The 18,304-nt window shown below is 38.6% G+C and overlaps 1 protein-coding gene across 5 annotated transcripts in view; it reads left to right on the top strand.

Moving 5' to 3' along the window:
* The window catches only part of FTCDNL1 (formiminotransferase cyclodeaminase N-terminal like), an 85,508-nt gene that overhangs the window by 51,330 nt on the left and 15,874 nt on the right, over positions 1-18,304 (top strand). For 2 of the 5 annotated variants that reach the window (XR_014078684.1, XR_014078683.1), the window contains exon 5: positions 4,533-4,630. The exons of the other annotated variants lie outside the window; for them this stretch is intronic. The gene's annotated coding sequence lies outside the window, so the exon portion shown is untranslated. The remainder of the gene's footprint in view (positions 1-4,532; positions 4,631-18,304) is intronic. 5 annotated transcript variants of the gene reach the window in all.

Here is an 18,304-nt window from a genome sequence, read left to right as displayed (position 1 = left end):
ATTATTTCTCTGGGGAAATCTTGGCCCAAAGTTTGGTTTACTTTTCCTCTAAGAAAGAGTTAAAATTCAGCATGGGGGAAAATACGTTTCACACGAAAATGAAGAGTTCAGAATTGTTCAGATCAGAATAATGATTTTAATTGTCTTTAAAACAATTATGTTCGGTTATATTAAATCTCAAATTAACTAGTACATGAAGTTCTTCATTACATCAGGACTGGTCTACCTCTGATTCTCGGCCAGCGTAGGAGACAGTTGACAACAGGAGGGTCTGGACAGAGTACTTCTCCCTTCCTTTGCCCTTTTACTTCGTTGGCAGCTACTGTACCTCATGATTTAAACATGGACATTTCTAATTAAATGTGAGCTCAGCTGCATTCTTGAACTAATTTATAACATTCAATTTGAAATGTAATAGCTTCAATCTTCATCTGATTAAAAACAGTCATATACTGTACATGGTTACTATTTTGATGCTCCAGCATGCAGTTTTTATTTTTACATTCTCCTTTCTACACAGCTGTTCACCTAATATCATCCAGTTTTTTAAAGTTTTTTTTTTATTTTTTTGGTAACAGCATGCTCAGGCATTCTTATGAGGCAGAAGTGTTCATATTCTAGGATCTCACTATTCTCAGAACAGTGACAGGATGTTTTCTACTAGGGTTACTGCTTCTCAGGGAAACTACCTTAAAATAATAATTTAACTAACTTTCTTTGGGAGAAAGGGCAATAGAGAACATTCCAGTGATGTAGAATATAGTTAATATGTCTAATTCACATATGCTTTATGAGCAAAAATTCTGAATGATATATTTCAGAACTTTTTGATATCAGTGGAAGCTTGCTTATTCCTTAAGGAAGGGGTTCTTAAACTAGAGTCCAAAGTTGGTGTTAGGGAACTTATAAATAATGTCAGAATCACTTGCAATTTTTTATGATGTGCATTTGTGTATACATACATAGATACACACACACATAATTTTAGTTTAAGAACTTTTACCTCTAGGACACAGCAATGCAGCAATTCTAGAGGTGGAAGCAGCCTGGACCTACAAAGGATTGCAGTGTGCCTGAGTGGAGCTCAGATGGGGTGGGGTGGGAATGTTTAGAAATAAAGCTCCAAAGGTGATCAGAGGTGAAATCATGAAGTCTTATACACCAGGTTAATGAGTTCAAACCTTATCCTAAAGGCAGTGGAAACTGTTGAAGAGTTTTAAGAAAGAAAGTCTATGATTGGCTTTGAACTTTAGAAAGATTACTTGCCTGCTTGGTGGAGATTGGGCAAGAAGCAGGCAGACCAGTTTGGAAAGGTGATAGCCTATGATAACGGAGAAGGGAGAGAGTGGGGAGACTGTCGAAGGCTGAGGCATGGGGAGCGAAGCAATGGTAAGAAAGTGTCTTCACTTACAGATGCTGCCGCGTAAAAAAGGAGACACAGGGATCTAGTCTATATTTAGTTAAAGCTTATAATTGTAAAAAGAACTTTGGTTCATTTTCTCTAAAAACCATATTTAATCTATTAGGCTCCATTTCATTTTTATCCATATTATTTCTCTTAACACTCTTCTCCTCGTCCCTGCTTTCCCTTTCCCCACTTCATCCTTTCCTCTCGCCCTTCTTTCTTCCTCCTTTCCTCCCTTTGCTTGTTTTTCTTGCTATCAAAATGATGCACAAACATGGTTAAAAGTCAGATGTACATAGTTTGTTCCCCAAACTCTGAAGACCTACATAACTTCCCTTTCCCCCTCACTATGCACATCCTTCTATTTCCTTCTCCCCTGACCCAGGTAGTTTCAGTTCTTTTATCGTATTATTTAAGATTCAAATCCTATACTGGTACTTCATTTTTTTGTTTTTTAATTTTAGGCATTGTCTTCTCACTGCAGAAGATGAGAATTTAGCTTCCTTTCACCACATCCCTCATCCCTAGTATGCGTGTAGACACACACACACACACTTACATTTTTTGGATTAGTATTTAGTGGTCACATTATTATAACTATGTAAACATTATTCACAATGAAGCATTTCAGTTCAGTTCAGTTCAGTTCAGTTGCTCAGTCACGTCCGACTCTTTGTGACCCCATGAACCGCAGCACGCCAGGCCTCCCTGTCCATCACTAACTCCTGGAGTCTACCCAAACCCATGTCCATTGAGTCTGTGATGCCATCTAATCATCCCATCCTCTGTTGTCCCTTACTCCTCTTACCTTCAATCTTTCCCAGCATCAGGGTCTTTTCAAATGAGTCAGCTCTTCGCATCAGGTGGCCAAAATATTGGAGTTTCAGCTTCAACATCAGTCCTTCCAATGAACACCCAGGACTGATTTCCTTTAGGATGGACTGATTGGATCTCCTTGCAATCCAAGGGACTCTCGAGAGTCTTCTCCAACACCACGGTTCAAAAGCATCGATTCTTCGGCGCTCAGCTTTCTTTATAGTCCAACTCTCACATCCATACATGACCACTGGGAAAACCATAGCCTTGAGTAGATGGACCTTTGTTGACAAAGTGAAGTCTCTGCTTTTTAATATGCTGTCTAGGTTGGTCATAACTTTCCTTCCAAGGAGCAAGCGTCTTTTAATTTCATGGCTGCAATCACCATCTGAAGTAATTTTGGAGCCCCCCAAAATAAAGTCAGCCACTATTTCCACTGTTTCCCCATCTATTTGCCACGAAGTGATGGGTCCAGATGCCATGATCTTAGTTTTCTGAATGTTGAGCTTTAAGCCAACTTTTTCACTTTCCTCTTTCACTTTCGTCAAGAGGCTCTTTAGTTCCTCTTCACTTTCTGCCATAAGGGTGGTGTCATCTGCATATCTGAAGTTATTGATATTTCTCCCAGCAATCTTGATTCCAGCTTGTGCTTCATTCAGCCTGGTATTTCTCATGATGTACTCTGCATATAAGTTAAATAAGCATGGTGACAATATATAGCCTTGAGGTACTCCTTTTCCTATTTGGAACCAGTCAGTTGTTCCATGTCCAGTTGTGACTGTTGCTTCCTGACCTGCATACAGGTTTCTCAAGAGACAGGTCAGATGGTCTGGTATTCTCATCTCTTTCAGAATTTTCCACAGTTTATTGTGATCCACACAGTCAAAGGCTTTGGCATAGTCAATAAAGCAGAAATAGATGTTTTTCTGGAACTCTCTTGCTTTTTCGATGATCCAGCACATAGACTTTTATTATTTTACCCTTTCTGTAAAACCTTTTCTTTTTGCTAGAATTGATTGTTATCTTTTTGATTGTTTGTTTACGTATGTTTTTTATATACTTACCACTGATTTAATCCCAGACTCTGTCAATAATAACATTTATCCATGCATTCAGATAAAACACATCATGTATTGACTGTTCTATAAATTTTGTCATCTTAAACAACTATCTTCTAGAACTCTTTGACCTGATCCAATTAGAACCAGTTACTCTAAATTTGTTGAGGATAACTGTCATCATAGCTTTTCCTATTACTATTTCCCTAGGCTTTCCCTTCACTATTCTGCATTTTGGATACGCTGGTTCCTGAATCCCACATGTTCTCTTTTTCCCCCCTTATTTTATGCCCTTGTTTTAGTAGAATGTATCCTGGACTAGCTTTCTAAAACAGAGGAGGGGGGAGGAGAATAAATTTTTGAGAACTTACATGTCTGAAAATGCCATTATTTTACCTTCATACTTAATTTTTAGTTTGCCTAGGTATAGAATTATATGTTAGAAATGATTTTCCTTTATTTTGAAGACACTGTATCAATTCTTATTTCCATGTTGCTGTTGAGACTTCTGAAGCCATTATGATTCCTGATCTTTATATATGATCTGTCCCTTCTCTCTGAAAGCTTGTAAGATCTTCACTTTGTTTCTAGTGTTCTTGAATTTCTCTGATGTGCCTTTGTATGCGTCTGTTTTCATCTGTTATGCTGGACACACAGTAGGTCCTTTGAGCCGTTGAAACTCATCCCTCAGTGCTGGAAATTCTCTTGAGTTATTCCATTTATGACTTCTATTTTCTCAGTTCTTTCTGGAAGCCCCATTATTTGGTTACTGAAACTCTGTACTGGTTCTCTACACTTACTTTCTCTCTTTTTAATCACTTTGTATTTTTACAATAATTACTTGCAAATGTCCTCTACTTTATATCTGAAGCCTTCAATAAATTTTTCATTTCCTCTATATTGGCTTCCAGGTGCTTTTATTTATTCTCTGAGTGTTCATTTTTCTAAATAACACCCTGGTCACATCTCATGAATATAATAGCAACGTATAATTTTTGACAGTTTCTTCTCTCCGCACGTTGTCTGTTCCCTACCTCCCTACCCCCATTTACAGCCCCAGGTTGCTTTCTCCTGTTCTGTTTTAAAGCCTTCCTCAGATGTCTGATGATCATTGGTTGGCTGCTTACTCCAAGAGTGGACACTGAAAGGCTGAGTGGATAATCTGAGCATGTAAGTGAGGTTTGTGGCCAGGTTGTTTCTTTGGAGAACTCCTATTTCAGTATCTTTGGGGTCTTTCTTCTTGGGTTTTTCAGGTTTCCTAAAGAAGAATCCACCAGTCTTCAGCCTGGAGTATTCAGCTGTCCATGATTTAGGAACTGAGTTTCAGAAGAGGCTAGAAGAGTCTCAGCAGGTAGTATGTAAATGTTCCCTTCATTCTCCTCTTTTCGTGAATCCCCACTGCCCTCAGCTGTATCCCCTAGTCCAGACACACATAGTGTTTACCTCTTATGTCTTCTGCCAGTTGCCCATCTGTGTGGAGGGGCTGGGATCTAACTGCTGCTTAAACAGACTTTCCACCAGTCTCCATGTTTGGAGCTGTGCCTTTAGCTTCTATCCCAGAGTGAGGTCACCAGTTCTGACCATTTCCAGGTGCCTGTGGTGTAAGTCAGGCTGCTTCTCTGCTGTCCAGGGTCTCCTGCTCCTCTTATATCCGCTCTCCAAGTTCCAATGCCATCGCTTCCTCTTCCATTTCCGTTTGTTTGAGGGAATCAATGCTTTGCAAATAGATCTCTTTGACATCTTTTTTTCTGGGATTTTTGGAAGAAGTGAAAGTAAACATAGGGATGGATCTACACTCTCATCTTTGCTTGGAAGTCCCTACTTCTCTGATTCCTCTTGGTGATTTTGATTATCTTAGATCCTTCAAGAGCACAATGAATTCACCTAATTGGAACCAAAGATAAATTTACAGGAACATTATTCTTTTTTCTGACTTCTAACTCATAATCAAAGGTATTTAGTCTCAATTTCTAGACTTCAATTATTTTTTTATGACTGATTACTGTGGGCCATTGTGCTGCGTGTATGTTTTCCACTTGTTCCTTGCTCAGTGTTTCACGTGCCAGAGACAGTGTTTCTGAAATGTGACCTTGTTTCTCATTCACACTCAAACCTTCCTGAGAAGGACTAAGTGAAGATGGAGGGGAGGGGTCAGAGCAGGAGGTGCTCAGACAAATCCCAATGATTTGCCAGTGAAAGTGGGCTTAACTAACCTGTGATTTCATAATATTCTGCTTTGAAAGTCTAGACCATAGCTATGAATATTGTAAATCATATGGAAACTTGCTTTTTGTTTTATGTCATTAATCAAATGAAATAACTTTATATAATGCTTTGTGAATTGACATTATTTAGAAGATTGGGAAGATAAAATGCTAGTTAAATAAGTTACATAAATAAAGATTTAGCTCTTACATGATTGGTTTTTTTAAATTTACCTTAAAATATATGACCATTAATGAATTTGATTACATTTATCAGCCTTGTTAGGTGATGTTTCAAGTGTTTTTATGTCTTGGAGAACATGTGCCATGACAGATTCACACGACATCAACACTTGTGTGATAGTCTTAAGACCCTTCGGTTACCTTATTACAGATTGTCAAAACATGGGCTGATCTGGCAAATCAAGAACAACTTTTCACTTCAAGAATTTCCTACTCTGATTCTCCAGTTGCTATGGAGATTGTCTCATTAAACAGCCTTGGATTTCATTGTGATTAGTGAGTTTAGATGTTGAGTTCTGATATTGTTCTCTCTACCATTAACACTACCTTCATTGCCATAGCATAAAAACAATAATTGATTTTACAAGCATATGTTAACAGAGTTTTAGGACATAGCATTTACTTTGAGATTTACAGGATACTGCCATCAGACAAAAAGCTGGAAAAAAAGGGATTATGCATTGGGAAAGTACTTAAAATATCCAAATTGATTTCCAGCAACTTGAGTATTTTAACTACAAAGAAGGTTACTAGGTTGTTCATAAATGCATATTGCCACAGGCTTAATAAGTGCAACAAGATTGTATCTACCACTGTAAAACAGAGCTACTCATGAGGAAGAAAAAGGCCTAATGAGAGGACTGGGATAAACTAGGTTATTCTACCATGACTGGCAATTACCGACACACACAGTCATACTTGCAAAAGCTGTTCTCTTTCTATTACTTTGGCTCTGCAGCAACCTGAAGTCCAAGTAAATTACCAAACACTCTGTGGGCACCCCTTGGCCAGTGGGGTACCTGAGCCTGTGGATGGACAATTCTAAGGCCCATTCCAGCAAGACCAAGCCCCAGTTGCTCACAGCAATGACTGGTGTGATAACACACCCTTGTATTGGCTTTTCTTTCTTCCCTGTTTCACTCTTGGTGTGTAGTGAATAGACTTCATTGAAAATTTTGACAGGAATAAGTATATTTTTTTAATTTAATTAATAAAATAATTATTGTGCTTCCCAGTTGGTGCTAGTGGTAAAGAACCCACCTGCCAATGCAGGAGACATAAGAGACACAGGTTCGATCCCTGGGTTGGGAAGATCCTCTGGAGAAGGAAATGGCAACCCACTCCAGTATTCTTGCCTGGAGAATCCCATGGACAGAGCAGCCTGGTGGGCTATAGTCCGTAGGGTTGCACAGAGTCAGACACATCTGAAGTGACTTAGCACAGCACACATGTGTATTATAAGAATCTTCTAATTGGGATGAGTAGGTAGAGTTCATGAAATCTTTGCTGCCTGACTTTATACTTCTCATAATTCTTCCCTAGTCTATAAGTCTTTAGTTTAAAACCCCTACCCCACCACCACTTCACCTAGGGAAGGGGTCTCCTAGAATACTCAGGATTAGTCATGGGTCACTGTGGGAGATGTTAACACTCACCCTTTACTAGCATAGGGAGGTCTGCGGTCTCAAAGTTTAGAGGTTCTAAGTTTTCTGATTTTCAGTATATATATATGTGTGTGTGTGTGTGTTTGTATAGTACCCAGAATTACATTTATGTTATTGCTAATGTTGTTTTAGAGAATATTGACCTAACAGAGGATTTATAGCAGATGATTGATATGATGCTAACTTTTTTGAGCCTAGACCTGTAACCTTGGCTATGCTTTTCCTGAATTCCTTTCCATCTTTTTTTCCTAGTATATGCAGTGATTTCTAGGCCACTAGGATAAAAAAGATTCTGAAGAAATAATGTAGTGATGCTAGTGGCATTGATGAGCCTGTAAAATTAAGTGCATCAGCACAAGTCTCTGTACACCCTCATATGTCCACCAGCCTATCCACTTGGCAAGTGAGAGTGTGCTTCTTAGGAGACCCAGAGTATGTGATTAGTAATGATGACAACACTGGTTATCATGAAATGCTTTTATAATAATTATAGCATTATTTATTAGATTTTCATTTATTGTGTGATTCAAAATTGCATATATTAAATAACTCACACTCCAATTTTAATTAACCAAAATATATCATCAGGTAATATCTCAAGATAAAAATTGTTGTGCCTCTCTTACCCTCATAGTCTATACATGACAGTTTCCTGGATAGTCTAAGTTATCTGCTACCTTGAGGGAAATAGAATTGTTATAATGAGAGTGAGGAAGTAGCCGTCAGTGTTTGTGTGTGAATTTTTAGAAGCCATTTAACTTTTAAATTTTTTCCTAATATATATATTTCATTGAAGTATAGTTGACTTACAGTGTTTTAGGTGCACAGCAAAGTGATTCAGTTATACCTATACACATATATTATTTTTTAGATTATTTTCCATTATAGGCTATTATAAGATATTGATTATAGCTCCCTGTGCTATACAGTAAATCTTTGTTGCTTATTGCATATCTATTTTTTTCATTAGAAATTTAGCATTATTTTCTTACTAAGTCAAACACGTGAGTCAACATGTTACAAATTTTTTAGTCAGGCAAAAATTGATACGTTTTCTAAGATATACATATTATTCATATAATTTATATATGTACATACAACAGCTTTTCTACTACGCTTGATAAAAGCTTGGAAAAAACATCAGAAAAATAAAGGAGAGATGGAGAAGTTGGAAAACATAAACTAAATGAAATGGGAGCACTGAATATAAAATAGAAAAACGTGAAACAAACTAGATAAAAGTAAAAGATCATCGTACAGTCCAGTTGTTTTTAAACATGAGTACTCATTAGAAACATATCTGGAGCTTTGGAGGAAAAAAGCAGTATCTGGGCCTTTGTATTTTTCAAAAAATTCCGAGATAACTCTGATTTTCATCTGGATGTTAAAAAGTGATCACAGGTTTTTCTATTAAATGATAGTTTTGGTGATATAGAATTCTGTTATTTTTTGTTGACCAATCATGATACAGTGGTATTAAGTGAGTAAAAGTTACATAATCACAATAGTAAAAGATGTTAATCAGTTTTTACAGTCAACAGCAGGACAAAAAATAAAAGATAATTACAATTGCAAGCCATAATGGGAACATGATTAACCTAACAATATAAAATAATTACATACAGCTTGGGGGGTCAAGCTGAGTGATGTGATAAGTGGAAGTACGTACAAGCACATTTTCATCCACCAAGTCAGTCTATGTCTTTTGGTTGGTGCATTTAATCCATTTACATTTAAAGTAATTATTGAGATGTCTGATCCTGTTACCATTTTCTTAATTTTTTTTTTTTTTAAGTTTTTTTTTTTTAATATTTATTTATTCATTTTTGGCTGTACTGGGCCTTTGTTGCCACATGCAGGCTTTCTCAGTTGCAGCAAGTGGGGGCTGCTTTCGCTGCAATGCACAGGCTTCTCACTGCAGTGGCGTCTCTTGTTATGGAGCAGGCTCTAGGTGCACGGGCTCAGTAGTTGTGGCCCATGGGCTTAGTTGCTCCACGGCATGTGGGATCTTCCCAGGCCAGGGATTGAACCCATGTCCCCTGCATTGGCAGGTGGACTCTTATTAACCCCTAGACCACCAGGAGGTTTCCCTCTTAATTGTTTTGAGTTTATTTTCTGTAGGTCTTTTCCTTCTGTTATGTTTCCTGCCTAGAAAAGTTCCTTTAGCATTTGATTTAAAGCTGGTTTGGTGGTACTGAATTCTCTTTTGCTTGTCTGGAAAGCTTTTGATATCTCCATCAAACCGGAAGGAGAGTCTTGCCAGATAGAGTATTCTTGATTGTAGCTTCTTTGCTTTCATCACTTTAAATATATCTTGCCATTCCCTTCTGGCTTGTAGAGTTTCTGTTGAGAAATCAGCTGATAACCTGATGGGCGTTTCCTTGTAAGTTTTTTGTCATTTTTCCCTTGTTGCTTTTAATATTTTATCTTTGTCTTTAATTTTTATCAATTTAATTACTATGTGTCTCAGTGTTCTTCCTGGGGTTTATCCTTCCTGAGACTCTGTGCTTCCTGGACTTGGTTGACTATTTCCTTTCTCATGTTAGGTAAATTTTCAGCTATTATCTCTTCAAATATTTTCTCAGGTCCTTTCTGTTTCTCTTCTGCTTCTTGGACCTCTCTAATGTGAATGTTGGTATGTTTAATGTTGTCCCAGAGGTCTCTTAGGCTGTCTTCATTTTTTTTCATTCTTTTTTCAATATTCTGTTCTGTGGTAGTAATTTCCACTGTTCTGTCTTCCAGGTCATTTATCCATGCTTCTCCCTCAGTTATTCTACTATGGATTCCTAGCATAGTGTATTATTCATCTCTGTTTGTTTGTTCTTTGGTTCTTCTAGGTCTTTGGTACACATTTCTTGCATCTTCTCCATTGTTTTCCTGAGATCCTGGATCCTCTTCACTATCATTATTCTGAATTCTTTTTCTGGAAGGTGCCTGTATCCACTTTATTTAGTTGTTTTTCTGGAATTTTATCTTACCCCTTCATCTGGGACATAACTTTCTGCTTTTTCACCCTGATTAACTTTCTATAATGTGGTTTTTGTTCTAGCTGTGGGATTGCAGTTCTTCTTGCTTCTTCTGTCTACCATCCGGTGGAGGTGCCTAAGAGGCTTATTTAAGCTTCCTGATGGGAGGGACTGGCAGTGGGAAAAATTGGGTCTTGCCCTGGTGGGCAGGGCCTTGCTCAGTAAAACTTTAATCCAATTATCTACTGATGGGTGAGGTTGCACTCCCACCTTGTTGAGTGTTTGGCCTCAGGTGACTCAGCTCTGGGGTCTGTGGGCTGTATGGTAGGGTTAATGGTGACCTCCAAGAGGACTTACACCAAAGAGCACCTTCCAGTATTGCTGCTGCCAATGTCCCTACCCTGTAGTGAGCCCCTGCTGACCCACACCTCCACAGGAGACCCTCCAACACTAGCAGGTAGTTTTGGTTCCGTCTCCTGTGGGACACTCCTTTCCTCTGGGTCGTGGTGTGCACAAGATTTTGTTTGTTCCCTCCAAGACTGGAGTCTCTGTTTCCCTCAGTCCTGTGGAAGTCCTGTAATCAAATCCCACTGGCCTTCAAAGTCAGATTCCCTGGTGATCCTCAGTCTCTTTATCAGATCCCTAGGCTGGGAAGCCTGACATGGGGTTCAGAATCTTCACAACAGTGGGAGAACTTCTTTGGTATTATTGTTCTCCAGTTTGTAAGCCACCCACCTGGTGGGTATGGGATTTGATTTTATTGTGACTGTGCCCTTCCTGTCTTCTTGCTGTGGTTTCTTCTTTGTCTTTGGACTGGGGTATCTTTTTATAGTGGGTTCCAGTATCCTTCTGTTGATGGTTGTTCAACAGCTAGTTGCAATTTTGGTGCTCTTGCGGGAGGAGATGAGTGCATGTCCTACTCTGCCATCTTGAACCAGAGTATCATAAATTTTTTAGTTAGGCAAAAATTAGTAAATGTTTTAAAATATAGATAATATATATGGTATTTATATATACATGTATACAAAAGGTTTTCTATTACATTTGATCAAGGCTTGAGAAAGAAAATTTAAAACAAAAAGAGATGGAGAAATTGGAAAACATTAATTCATATGTGAATTTTTGACAACCAAAAGGATAGGACTTGTGAAAGCAGATTACAAAGTTTATTCCATAGCAATACAGTCAAGAAAGAAGGAAGGCCACTTCACTGTTTGCTCCCAGGAAAATGAGGATTAGGGGTGGGCTTTGGGAGGGGAGCATTACAAATAGTACTCGTCTTCCTTTCCCAAATCTTGAATCAATTCAACAGTAGAGAAAGGCAGATGAGAAGTGGAAATACTAACTTTGTTACTGATAAAACTAATGTGACAGCTCGGCTTACCCACCTGGAGAATTAGACACCCAACCAGTTACAGGCAGCACTAGACAGCACAGGCCTGACCCTGGCAAGCTAATGGCAAGGAGGAGATGGAGTGGAATGGATGTTTCCTGCTGACAGTTAGCTCTGAAGAAGGAAGAGAGGAGGGAGGAGCAGGCCTCTGCACACCCCACTTCTCTCCCAAACTCTGCATCAGGGAATGGATGTTGGGAGGGAGCAAGGCCAAGTGTTGTAATTTCCTAAAGGCTGCAGTAACAAAAGTACCACAGACTAGGTGATATAAACCCCAGGAATTTATCATCTCACAGTTCTGGGGTCTAGAAGTCCAAGCTCAGGGTATCATCAGGGCTGGTTCCTTCTGAACACTGGGAGGGAAGGAAGGATCTGTTCCATTTTGGCTTGTGGATGGCCCTCTTTGTGTTCACATGGCATCCTTTTTGTATATTGTTTGTGTACAAATTTCCCCTTTTTATGAGGACACCAGTCATATTGGATTAGGGCCCTGCTCTAATCCAATATGTGACATCATGTTAACTAATTATATCTCAATGACCCTATTTCCAAATAAGGTCACATTCTCATATCCTGGGGGCTATGACTTCTACAGATGAATTTGGCAGGGGCACAGTTCAACTCATAACAGCCAGTAAGACCAGCAGTACTCTCTACATGTGGAAATAAACATCAGTAGTGAGCAAGAAGCATTTTCCTTCAAAAGGAGATTTATTTATTTATTTATTTATTATCCCACACATGGTATACTTTATTGAGTTTAAACAACACAGAGTTCTGACACATGTTATTGATGGTAGATAAAATATTGTTTTTACTGAGTCTATGAAATATTTATTTTTACTTGTTAGTGATATTTTCTTATTTTTTAAATTAATTTATTTTAATTGAAGGCTAATTACTTTACAATATTGTGGTGGTTTTTGCCATATGTTGACATGAATCAACCACGGGTGTACGTGTGTCCCCCTATCCTGAACCCCCCTCCCACCTCCCTCCCCACCCCATCCCTCTGGGTTGTCCCAGAGCACCGGCTTTGAGTGCCCTGCTTCATGCATCGAACTTGCACTTGTCATCAATTTTACATATGGTAATATACATGTTTCGATGCTATTCTCTCAAATTATCCCACTCTCGCCTTCTCCCACAGAGTCCAAAAGTCTGTTCTTTATATCTGTGTCTCTTTTGCTGCCTTGCATATAGGGTCATCATTACTGTCTTTCTAAACGCCATATGATGTATTATATGCATATATATGCATCAAATGCATTCTTTTTTATAGCTGAGTAGTACTACATTGTGTATATGTAGCACAACTTCCTTATCCATTCATCTGCTGATGGACATCTAGGTTACTTCCATGGCCTAGCTATTGTAAACAGTGCTGCAGTGAACATTAGGGTACACGTGTCTCCTTCAATTCTGGTTTCCTTGTTGTGTATGCCCAGCAGTGGGATTGCTGGGTTGTATGGCAGTTATGTTTCCAGCTTTTTAAGGAATCTCCGCATTGTTCTCCATAGTGGCTGTACTAGTTTGCATTCCCACCAACAGTGTAAGAGGGTTCCCTTTTCTGTACACCCTCTCCAGCATTTATTGTTTGTAGACTTTCAGAAGGAGATTTAAAGTGGTGGGCATGGGTGCCTGGAAATGGGCATCCCCTGAGATGTGATAAAAAAGAGACAGATTGTGGATGGGGGATGGGAGGACTTGCCCTGTTTGGGGGCAAGTGGTGAGAGTTAGGGCTAGACATGAGACTACTAAGAGGTTGTTGAGTGTTGACACTGGCCAGTGGCCAGGAAGATGGAAGATGTGTGAGAGACAGACATGCACGAGGAGACAAAACTGCCTCATGCGAACCATTTGTTTGGCATTTGGGTATCTCTGGTTGGGTGGAAGAGCCACCTTTACTGTCCCTTGCTGTGGGGAGTTGACTTTATACTGAAGGCTGTTTACACATTGCTGATCCATTGGCCAACAGAAGGATTCCTGGCCATCCCCAAAGCTTAGCCATGTCCCAGCTGAACTACTCTTTTGAGGAGTCCCAGCTTCTTAACATCCTCACTGGAAGAGAATGAGAAGTCCTTATGAAATTGATGCACTAGAAGGAAGCCATAGGCCAATTTCAATCCCACCCACCCTTTACAATATATATATGCCCATGAGTTTTTGATCAGTGTGACCTAAACAGTTACATCACATTGAATGGCCAGACAGGGAAGCCAGATGGTAAGCAGACAGAATAAGCATTTTGGAGCTGAATAAACCTGAGCTCAAACCTAGATGTTCTACTTACTTGCCAACTGACTTAAGGAAAATTATCTAGTCACTTTTATAGTCTTTTTTGGTCTTATATCTATACTATGGGGAATAATATCGTCCTGTCAGGATGGTTATGAAAAATAATGCCCATAAGTAAAGCCCCTGGTCCCCTGCCTTGCACCAGAAAAGAGCTGTCACTATTTTTAGTGATTCTCTGTGGCCTTATGGAGGGGGTTGCTGAACAGTGGGGGCCTAGGCTATCCCCCTCCACCATGAAGAGAATGGGTTCCTCTTCTCTGTTTTGTGTTATTGAGATTCCAAATAAAGTACCTCTTGAGAAAGGGATTGCACAATAAGGTGTTTGCAAACCTCTCAGGCAGAAGATCTGTGAAGTGCTTTCAACTCTAAAATTCTAAGTCCTATAGCAGACAGCTTCTTCCATATCAGTTCTTATCTTGCAGAATGGTATTCGGCTCCTATTTCAGAGAACTGCTATGCAGGTGAATGAAGAGGTATTTGTGAGCATCCAAGCGGTGTTGGAGTGCCTGATATGTTTCTATTTACCATAGGACAGGCTGTGGGGACTATAGGAGAAGCATAATAGAGCTCCTCCCCCCAGGAAGGCTGGGCCATGAAATCTGCACCTGAAACAGAAGAGAGCACCATTTGTTGTTGTTGTTTACATGGGACACAATAAAGCAAGTGACTGAATGCAGTGTAAGTTCCCTATGTTGGTCACTCAAGGAAGTGTAATTCTTTAAAGAAAGAGTATCATGTCTGCATGAAATCTGCAGCATATTCCCTACAAAGGAATAACCAGCTCTCTCTATACACATCTTCATGAAAGTATATGTTATATGCAAGGAAACAGTAAGATTCTTGGATGTAAAGATCTACGTGTGGGGGAGTTCCCTGGTGGCCAGGTGGTCGGGATTCCGAGCTCTCACTGCTATGGCCCAGGTTCAGTCCCTGTTCGGGGAACTGAGATCCAACAAGCCACGTGGCACAACCAAGAAATACAAAGTAAATGTGTACGTGTAAAATGTGTCCTAGACTACTAATATACCATATGCATGTGTGATATGTCACTTCAGTCCTGTCTGACTCTGTGTGGCCCTATGGACTATAGCATGTCAGGCTTCTCTGTCCATGGGATTCTCCAGGCAAGAATATTGGAGTGGGTTGCTGTGCCCTCCTCTAGAGGATGTTCCTGATCCAGGGATCGAACCCGCATCTCTTATGTCTACCTGCATGGGCAGGTGGGTTCATGTATTTTTATGGATACCTATATTGCCATGAAATTATATGAGTTGCTAAGGTTTTGGGGGCACATGAAGATAGGTACAGTTTTTTCATTCTATAGCTGGAAAACAGACCTAGAAATATTAAGAAACTTATTCATAGTTTTCCATCAAGACAGCAACAGAACAGAGGATCCTCACAACTGTTTATTTACTCGACCTTGCCTAGAACTTTTTGTTCTCTTTTTCAAAATTTCAAACATTACAGATGTGGTTAGGAGGCGGGGCTAAGATGGCGGAGGAATAGGATGGGGAGACCACTCTCTCCTCCACAAATTTATCGAAAGAACATCTGAACGCTGAGCAAACTTCACAAAACTACTTCTGAACGCTGGCAGAGGACATCAGGCATCCACAAAGACAGCGCATTATCTTCAAAACGAGATAGCAGATGTGGTTAAAGTTCACCTCTGTCCATCAGCTACATCCCTGCCGAATTATGGCATAGTATGCTTACAGTCAGTCAAGAATTTTCCCCATACTTTTATTTCTACCTATTGTATATACTCGTAAGTCCAATATAGTATTTGTTGTATGTGTTTGTAGTCTAAATGCTATTGTACTATCACTTAAAATTTTTTACTTTTATTTTTTAATTGAAGTGTAGTTGATTTACAATTGTTAGTTTGAGGTATACAACAAAGTGGTTGTGTTTTATATATGTATAGTGTATATATAATATATATACATATAATATTTAAGATTCTTATACTATAACTTTTATATTCAGCAAGATATCATGGAAATCTATCTATCTAGTTCATTCTCTTTAACTGCTGTATAGTTATGATAATATGCCTATATCACATTTTTTCTATTCTATTAATAGACATTCAGGTTGTTTCTCATTTTTTCCAATACAAATAACATAGCAGTAAACATTCTTGAATATACTTTCCTGTATACAAATGTAAGGATTTCTTTAGAGTGAAAAAAAAGAATGGAATCTTTAGGTACAAATGTTTCAAAATATTTTCACAGATTAATTTTTATATGAAAACCAAGTGCTTATTCTGACCTTGTTTCCATTAATACATAACAAGTTTTTTTCTTTGCATTTTATTTTTTACTGCCATGCCAATGGTAAATTGACAGCTCAGAGACATAAGTGAAATGATGTTCTGTTAGCAAGTACTATTCATTTTGAATTACAGATGCTGTTGTCAGCATAGCATTATTTGTAAGCTTCTTTGTCCTTTAGAAAGGAAATGCGATAGAGTAAACAGTAGCATCCAGTGATATGCAGCAGAGTTTTGCGCCCCCACCCCAACCCGGCTAAATTGTTTTCTGCTCCCTCAAGAAAGAACAGGCCACAGAATGTGTCAGTAGAAATGCAATTTAGGAATTGCACTTGATCTTGTTTTTCAGCATAATGTTTCTGTTCTTTCATCATAAAGATCAGCTGCATTTTATTTTTTTCCAGTCCCTTAGAATAACATCCAGTTCTAGTCAGCATGTTTAATGTACTTCTCAATGATGTTCTAGCACAATAAATTTTCGTATCTCGTGCGTGTGTGCATATGGTAAAAATTTCTTCAAGTTCTAGCCATGTGGGGGAGGAATATTGTGGTTGCTTTGTTAATGCAGTGTTTGTGTTGGAGTGGTTATGGCCCCGCGCTTTAACTCTCAGCGCTGGGCATAATGAGATGGCTTTGATGGTGGCGTAAGAGTCTGGTGGGATGGTCACAGCTTCACACTTCAAAGCCGAGCATATGGGGCGAACACTGGGTAGCTTTGTGCTCTTTGGGGATGGTTGGGAGACAATTCTTAACAGCTCTGTTTAATGAAGACATTGGAAAAGAAACACTCCATCTTTAAAATAATTTTGAATTGCAAAGAGAGAAATTACCACCACCCCCCTTCCATAGACTAAACTAAGAATAATTTTTCCTAGTCTGCACTTAATTAGAGAGAGTGAAGCATCACAACTACACTGTATTTTCAAATGTCTTCTTTTTCAAAGTAGTGTAGCAAGATTAATCGGCCAGTTTTATTTTAGGTATGTGTATGAATTTAGGCAAAAACTTTTAGGGCTATCTGTTTTACCATCTGAGGGATTTTTATGGCTTCTGGTAGAGAATCTTTTTTTTTCCTTCTCATTAAAAAATACATAAATAAAAAAATCAACTAAACAAGAAACTTGGCTATATTAAGATAGCTATACTAAAACTAGAGGATGCTTGTAAGATTTCAAGTCTAGCACTCAGTTTAATTTTTAGATTCTGTGCTTTTTTTCCCTCTGCTTTTTATTGAGTATGAGGTGATGGGGTTGAAAAATACACTTTTTGATTGGTATGTCCTGATGAGAATGTGTCAGTAGGCTTTTTTGAGTATCATTAGAGTTCTGGTTTAAAAATAATAATAATAAGCCTTACTTTCAGAATGTGGGCCAGGGGAAATAGAATTTATCTATTCCTAGTGGAAAGGGAATGGCAGGCTTGAGGTTTTTCCTAGCCGTGCATTTTGACTGCTATCAAAAATGTAACAAAACCAAGCATATCAGTTATGTTCCTTGAGCTTCTGAAATGTAGTTTCTGTTTAACAGTTAAATCTTAACTCCATTTACACCAGTAGTCCTGAAATGCTCCTGAAAGAAACAAAAGCAGAAAGAGAAAGAGTGATATCAGATACCTCTGTAGACGTGAAGTATGTGTTAATATATGTTTATTATGTTAGTATGTATTAAGGCAGGTGAATACATTTAATAAAATAGATTCTTAAATACTGTCTTAAATATTGTACATTCTCAATAAAATATTATTTTTCAGCCACAGTTAAGTCCGTTACAGGCTCAGAAATAAACATTTGTATTAGGGATACGAAGCTCCTGCCTCATTGTGCTGATCCTTCTTTTGCAAAGAGGAATAACCAAACTAGTAGAAGTCTCTACAGGTAAGGCTGTAAATGATAGTTATACAAGTATAGAAATGACTAAAAATCATTTTCAAGTACAGAAGATCAGCTGACCGTAAAGGTTGCATTATGTTTTAAAATACTGTTATTAAATCAGCCTTTTTAGAATATGACTAGTGAAAATGGAAAGATCAGAACTATGAATAATGGTGGTAGGAAAAAGTTGTCAAGAATGGCAGAGAAACTAGGAAATACTGGTCTTTTAATAAAGAACAATTTAGGAAGCTGCAGTTTTGCTTTATCTGTTTCAAGCCAGCATGATGACATCATACTCTGTTGGCACAAGGTGATTCAGATGTTT

The sequence above is a fragment of the Giraffa tippelskirchi genome, chromosome 3 (assembly GCF_054371585.1).
Source record: "Giraffa tippelskirchi isolate mGirTip1 chromosome 3, T2T-mGirTip1v1.2.pri, whole genome shotgun sequence".
Taxonomy (NCBI): domain Eukaryota; kingdom Metazoa; phylum Chordata; class Mammalia; order Artiodactyla; family Giraffidae; genus Giraffa; species Giraffa tippelskirchi.
The sequence above is the reverse complement of the archived record's forward strand: the minus strand, read 5'-3'. Positions and strand labels throughout refer to the sequence as shown.